The following is a 7,541-nucleotide window of genomic DNA, read 5'->3' on the forward strand; positions in this document are numbered from 1 at the left end:
GCCCCAGTTTCCCCTTGTTTTTCTTGACCCCTGCTGCTCCCCTGAGCCTCCCCAGGGCTCAGTCCCAGCTCTCCTGATGCTCTTTTCTCCCTGAGCAAGCCCGTACCTGCCGCAGCCAACAATCCTTCCTGCACAGCTGCCTCCGCCGACACGCGGGACACGGGAAGCAGCCAGCCCTGCCCGTGCCATGGCCCGAGCTGGGAACATCTGGGAACATCTGGGAACATCTGGGAACATCTCACTGTCCCCAGGTGAAAGCCCAGTGCTCCGAGCTCCCGCCACCTCCACTCACCGCCTGCTTCCAGCCCTAGGACATTCTAATCCAGCTCTTTGGTGGGATAAGGATTTTTTTTCCCCCCTCCTGGATCACTGTGAGTGCAGCACATCCTAATTAAAAGCCAGTGAGTTGTGGGGAGTGGAATTCGTTGGGGGTTTTTTGCTCGCACCAGGCTCCTGCTCTGCTTTATTTCACACGCCTTGGCCGGAATAAAATCAGGCTTGTAGTGCTGGCAAAAGCATCTCCTGCTTCCCAAAGTGCTGCAGGGGCACCGACTCCCTGTTTCACCCTCCCAAAACCCCTGCCAGGGTCCCAAAGGTTTTCGTGGTGGAGGGGGTTGAGTCCTGCAGCTCCGGAGCTCGAGGAATTCTCACGTTTGAAGATCGGCGTAGCTCCGGAGCAGGAGGAGGTTTGATGCCGGGGAGGGGGGAAAAGGGGGAAAAACATCATCGGGGAGCAAACATTTCCCTCCATCCCCTCTCCCCACCGGCTTTTCCGCGCTGCCGAGGCTCCCTGCTCCTCTCCAGCCTGGTTCCCCCCCCACTTCCCTGCTGCGGAGCCGTCTCCAAGTGACAGCGGTGAGCGGATTAATTAAGCTGCCTGTCAGCCCTTGGCAGCCGGCAGCTCTGCCACGCCAGCGCTAATTAAACCCAACAAAACCTACCTTTATCTCCAAACCCTGCCGCGGGCTGGGATAAGGCAGGAGGCCACCGGGAGCTGAGCTCAGGCTGAGTTCATCGTGCCCAAGAGCCTGGCACTCACCCCCGAGCACAGGAGAGGGTTGGGAATGCGGATCCCACGCCCTGACAGGCAGGTCTGGAAAGGGAAAGGGGTTGGGGGGCTCCAGCCCCTCTGATGGCACCAGGTCTTGGGGAGGCTGGCAGCTCTGGGGCAAATTTGGAGCTGAATGTCCCCCCAGTGTAGAGGGATTTGGGATGGAGTGGAAAATCCCCCCTTGCCCTGGGGATCTCAAAGGGGGATTTTCCACAATCCCTGGAGCAAACCCTTGTGTGGGCTCTGGGCATCACCCTCATGGGAGGGTCCTGGGTGAAACCTGGTACCTGCTGATGCTCCAAACACCTGGAAAACCATATTTAAACCAGAAAGGGACATAAAAAACCCCTCAGAGAGGAGACAACCCGCTGGGAGGGCGCGTGGCAGGCGGGATGTGCCGCTGGGAGCCCGGCGCTGCTGAGTGGCCCTGCGTGCCCATGCCCTGCCGTGCCAGTCCTGGTTTCCCTGCGGCCCAGGGAGCTGCAGGGAGCTGCTCCCCTCGCTGTTTCTCCTGGCAGAGCTGGGCTGATCTGCCTTAGCTGAGGGAGGCTGATAAGAGCATTATCTGGAGGTACGGGCAGGATGAAGACGTTGTTTGCGAGGCAATATCCTTCTCCTTGTTCCCTCGTGAAGTGAAAAGGATGGGTGTTACACAAATCCGTGGATCCAGCTGGTGTTTTACCTGCATGAGCATCATTCCCAGCACACCCCGGTGGTCCTGCCCTTCCAGGGTTTATTTTCCAGCTGCACAGTTTGGGGAACTTTAATTGCCCCATGATTAAGTGACTTTTGATTTCCCCCTCATCAAACGTAATCCCATTTGCTCCTTCTCCTTTTTCTTTCTTTCTTTTTCTTTCTCCCCCCCCTCCTGGAAATTGAATTAACATTCCATCTAATTACTCAGCCACTTCTCTAATTGCTGAAGGGACTGTGGTTGTTGTGCTCATTTAATTAATGGAGACCCGCAATGTTTAATGAGGAAGAGGATTTATTGGCTGGGGAGTTGGTGTGCAGGGTTGCCTGGCAGGAGAGGGAGGTGGATGCCAGCCCAGCGGGATAGAAAAGGCTGGATCTTAAATCCTCCCCCTTTTATTTTTTGAGGTATAAATATGGGAAAAAAAAAATCACTTTCCCTCCTGGTTCAGTTGCCTTTCTGGGTGGTTCCTTTTTAATGCGAATGTGTGGATTAAAACGCATCACGTGCAGAGGGTGAACCATGAGGGTAAATCCCCTCCAAGGGTGACCCTTGGGGTGCTCACTTGTCCCTGCCCCGGCACCAGCATTCCCAGTGTGCTGCTGACCCTCTCCAAAATCCCGGGAGCGGGAGCAGGGTGGACTCCTCGTGCCAGCCCTGGGAAGGGTTGGCTGTGCTGGGATTCGCGGCCCCGGGGAAGGCAGTGCTGGGAACAGAGGCACATTCAGCAGGGAGATAACAGCTCCCGCTGCGTCTGGCCTGGGGGCAGGTGGCTTTGGCTGTGGTCCTGTGGGGGATTTGAGGGAATCCATTGTATTTCGCATTTCTGTTGACTGGGAGCGCCCATTCCTGTGCCTCCAAGGGCAGGCACGATCCAAAGGAGGGTCCAGTTAGTTTGGATACGAGGAAGAAGTTGTTCACAGTGAGGGTGGGGAGGCCCTGGCACAGGTTGCCCAGGGAAACCACGGCTGCCTCATCCCTGGAAGTGTCCAAGGCCGGGTTGGATGGGGCTTGGAGCACCCTGGGATAGTGGAAGGTGTCTCTGATTCCTCTATCCTGATGCTCCAGGCCCTTCTCTCCGACTCCTTCCCATCCCTCTGGTGCAAAACCTGCCCCTGTGAGCCATGCACGGCTCTGCTCTGGGCTGATGCTTCCACATGTTGCCATAATATCCACACTTCCCTCACCCCCCCAGACAGCCAAACGATCCAAATGTTTTATCTGCAGCCCTGCCAGGCATCTGGAAGTTCCAGGCATCCCCATTTCCGTGGCAGAGGTTTTTATAAAAGCTTTGAAGTGAAGCCCCAGCAGCTCTCCCATCACTGGCAGCAGAGTCGGAAGCCGGACTGTGCCGGCAGCTCCAGCTGCAAACCTTCAGCTGGAGTCACGGGATGGCTCCATGGTGTGAGCTAGCCCCGCTCGGAGCTCAGCTTTTGAAAGGATTTTACCTGGCTGGAATGTGACGGAGAGGGAGGAGTGGGCAGAGCTCCTGGGCTGAGCCCTCCCGAGCCCCCAGGGGCAGGTGAGTCCTCCCATCCCGCTTTGCCAGGAGGAATGACATCAATTCCCAAGGATATTACCGAAAATTCTTCTCCCCTGGATGTGCCTGTGGGTCACAGACCCATCCTCTCTCCTCTGCTTTGCACGGGGACGGATGAAGCTGGAAGAGCCGATCTCTGGGGGTCCCCGTGGTTGGGGTGGCAGAACAAGGATTGTTCCTGGTGGGAGACGCCCAGGAGGAGCCCACGTGCGGCTGGGACATTTCTTGTGGGATCAGGAGAGCTCAGCTGACCCTCTGAACATCCCTGCTCTGCCAGAGTGGGCAGTTGAAGGAGTTTGGGCATCCGGGGGTCAGCGCGGTGTCCTGGGGGTCAGCGCTCTTCCCAGAGCCAGACACCTCTGGCTGCCAGCAGCTATTTTGGAAAAGACCTCAGGAAGGCAGGCTCTGCTCTGTATCCCACGGATCCCACTCCTCGTGCATCAGCACTCAGCCCTTCCCCAGCCAAACGCTGCTCCAAGAACAAGGATCACTTGCCTCTGAGAAAATGAAGGCAATTTGACTGCCGAAATCCGGTGTAAAATGTCCTTGGATCTGCTGCTGATGGGGAACATCTGGTGCGTGACCTTCGCGCCCGAGGAGGTGTGAAACGGCCCTGTGGAGATATCCCGGCAGCAGGCAGGATGCTGTACAGTGGCTGTTACAGCTCCGGAGCACAGCCCTGGGCAAAATCCCCGGGATTCTGGGGCCCGCCCGATGGCCAAGCTGCGGTGGAAGTGGGAGAAGTCCAGGTGTGTGGGACAAGCTTGAGACAGATCTCACGATGTGGCAGCTTCTCTTCTTGCCTCACTTCTCTCAGCCCCCCCGTGGTTCTTGTCCCCCAAAATCTCCGTACCCCCATCCCCTCCGAACATCCCGTCAGGACCAGGACACAGGGAGAAAGTGCAGGACACATCCACTATTCTGGAAATCCCATCTGTTCCTCTGCCTAAATTTGCTTTTGGGGACTCGGTTTATTAGAGCTTGAACTTTTAATCTGTTCATAATTCAGCGTGTCGCTCCGAGGAAAGAGATGGATCTGGAAAAAGGCAGAGCCGCCGCTCTCCTGCACCCCAGAACGTGCCCAGGGCTCAGCCCAGGCAGGAGGAAAAGGGAATCATATAAACAGGATGAGATTTCCTCTGCTCATTTCGAACCGGAGCGTGCTCGTAACTCACGGTGACAGAGGAGGGGTCACCGGGCGCAGACCCCACGGCAGGAACCACTTTCAATTAGGAATTTTTTGGCAGGTTCCCAATTTCGTGTCAAACTCTTCTTTTAGCTGGGTCAGCCTCATCTGTGTAATTGAGTCCCTGCTGAGTGGCGAGGCAGGAGGGTTGTCTTTGCTGGGAGGAAGGTGGAGGACAGTTCCCCACAGGAGAATTTCCCATCCAGCTCACAAAGCTGCCTCCGAGCTGAATTTTTCCATTATCAAAGGGAAGAGGAAAAAAAAAGTTTTTTGGAAACCATTTGATTTGGGTTTAAAATAAAATATTTTTTTCAAGATGTACGCCAAACAGAAAAAAAAAAAAAATAGATTTAATCCAAGGTGTCCCTCTCCCACCTATCCAGGCCGGATTCCAAGATCCAGCTGTTTTTAGGCTGGTGCAGAGGGGATGAGGCGGCTCAAGGGCAGGGAATGGGACATCCACGGATTTGTGCTGTCCCGGATATCCGTGCCCACCCCTTGCTCCCGCAGGCTGGGATGTGGCTGAGCTGGAGCAGGGGCTCCCCTTAGCTCCTCTTCAGCATCCACTGAAAAATTTTAAAGCCTTTTTTTATGGCCGGCAGAGCGGGCCCGGAGCCTCCCCCACCCCCCGGGGATTTCAAGGAGAAAGTCATTATTTAGCTGATTTTTGTTGACGCTCTGTGTAAGAGTTGCCATGGCTCTCGTCCGGCACACCTCTCCTGGCTGGAAAACCGGGCTTTGGAATGGGGAAAGAGCGAGGCAGGGCTGCAGCCGTCACCTGCCAGGGCCAGGCGGGGACGCGGGGACAGCCCGGGGCCTCCGCCGTCCCCGCGCCCGTCCCCGTCTCACGCCTCTCTTCCCTTTTTTTGGTATTTCGCACCTTTTTGCCACAATCCCCACTCTGTATTTTTTTTTTCCCCTCCAGCTTTTCCCAGCCCGGACTCCTCGTGTCCCGAGCGTGCGGGAGTTTCACGGCCCATTAGGATGCGGGAATGACGTCCCCATGGCCGGGTCACCGCTCGGGGCTGCCGAGCAGAGGGCAGTGAATTATGAGCAGCCTCGGGCCAGGCTGCAGCCTCCAGCGAGGATGGGATCGCTCAGGATGCAGCATTCCTGGAGATGTTGGGATGTCGGGATGCTGGGACCCCGGTCCCGGGTTGCTGCCTGTCCCGGGGGACCACCCCTGCGGACCTGGGCTGGGGATTTGCCGCTCTCACGGGATTTTTCTGCTTGTACAGGGGCAGCCCCTAAACCCCCCTCAGTCCCTGGCACCGCTCAGCCCCCTCCTTAATTAATTTTGCAGACTCCACAGCCGGATTTGATGAAAAACATCCCACAAAAAGCCAATGAACAAGTCACCGAGCAGCACTGCGGCCTCTTCTAATGATATTTTCTTTGTGGTTTTGGTTTGGAATATCTTCCTCTGAACTGAAGGAAGCCGCCTGCCTCTTGGACTGCAACGATTTGACTTTATCCCTTCATTTTCTCTCGTTCCTAAACGCTCAGTTCCGGCACTTGGGACTCAACAGGGGTTTGAAATTGGCCGTGGCAGAGAAGGATGTTGACCCCTTTCCTTTCCCTGCCTCCCTCCTGCCCATCCTTGCACCATCCTTGTTTGTGCCACTGCTGATGCATCCCCATCCCAAATTCCTTGGGATTTCACAAAGCCCAGCTCATCCCACGTGTGGCTCTTTGCAGGGACCTTCTGCTGTCACCAAGAAGGATTTGTCCCATCTCCAGCTGGGACACAACATCCGTGTCCAGCAGCACTTTCAGCAGGTGAAGCTGCATCCTCTGGGAAAGGTCTTTTATCCAAAGGGATATGTGGGAGCCAGCCCCAGGCGTGTTCCTTCCCTGGACCATCCCAGCTCCCTCCAGCATGGTTGTATTTTATCTGTGGAGCTCTGGAAGGATTTTGTTCCGTCATCCCGGAATTTTTATGACTCCTTTGTGTGTATATAATGCGATTGCCCTGGAACAGAGGGAAATTAATCATAGTTCCTTTGTTAGTTTTCAGGAATTTTTAATGTCTATGTTTTTGTTCATCTGTCATGTCCGAATGTGGGGTCCATGGGCTATTTGACATTTCCAATGACTTAATTGCTTAGACTTTCCCCCTCGGTGTTTACGGACACTTGTTCCTCATGGATTTCGTGTGTGACATTCCGTACCATGGATTTCCCGCCTGGTTCCAATTTCTCACTCCATCCCAGCGGTTCACAACATCCCCTCCGGATCCTGTGTCCCAGCCCCCTCACATCCCGTGTGTTGGGAGTCCCCCCAGCCTGCAGCACATCCCTCCCTGTGTCAGGGCCACGGGAATCCGGGGCTGTCTGGGGCTTTTTCAGGATGTCACACAAGGAACGTGCCCGAGGTGTCACTGCACGGTGTCCGGTGCCCAGGCTGAGAGCACAAAACACGGGAAGAGCGAAGGGGAATCTCCTGGATCAGCCTGCAAACATCCAGCGTGGAGACGCTTTAAATCCGAGTGGATCAAGGGTGGCTTGACTGGTCAAGGAGAGGCAGCCAAGCCAAACAGAAGCGACTCCCAAACCTCCTCCACGAGCCAGAGGCTCCCAGTTACACTCTGGATTTCGTGATTTTGGTGCTGATCCCAACCCAGTTAGAGACAGCAGGGTGAGGTGTGGGGATCATGGAATATTCGCTGGATCCCACAGGGATCGTCGAGTCAGGACAACCCCAACAATCCCACCGTGACAACCAGGCAGGCTGACATTCTGGGCTCTGAGCAAACACCAGGGGATAGATGGAAGCTGCCTATCACCAGCCATGTTACACAAGTCATTAGCAGAACGTTAATTAAAACAAAAGATGCAAATTGTACCAGGCTGTGCTGCCTTTGCTGCGGCTCCGTAATGGCTTCGACGCTTCCTTGGGCACGTTCGCTCCTTCTCCACCGAGGCTGCTTTGCATTAAGTTGTTTGTTTAGCAGCTACTGGGGTTTTTGGCAGGACAACTGCTGCCTCCTGAGGGTTGTGGAGCAGGACGGGGTCCTGCAGTGCTGTCCCAGAGCAGCTGGACACGGCCAGGTGAACCCTCCTCACGCCAG

The 7,541-nt window shown here is 55.6% G+C and overlaps 1 long non-coding RNA gene across 1 annotated transcript; it reads left to right on the forward strand.

The window, feature by feature from the left end:
* Window positions 1-808: 808 nt before the first annotated feature.
* Window positions 809-7,313, forward strand: LOC125317832. Its single transcript, XR_007200195.1, has 2 exons — window positions 809-1,091; window positions 5,397-7,313. It is a non-coding gene; the product is annotated as an uncharacterized LOC125317832 (long non-coding RNA).
* Window positions 7,314-7,541: the final 228 nt, after the last annotated feature.

This window comes from Corvus hawaiiensis, chromosome 28 (assembly GCF_020740725.1).
Source record: "Corvus hawaiiensis isolate bCorHaw1 chromosome 28, bCorHaw1.pri.cur, whole genome shotgun sequence".
NCBI classification, from domain to species: domain Eukaryota; kingdom Metazoa; phylum Chordata; class Aves; order Passeriformes; family Corvidae; genus Corvus; species Corvus hawaiiensis.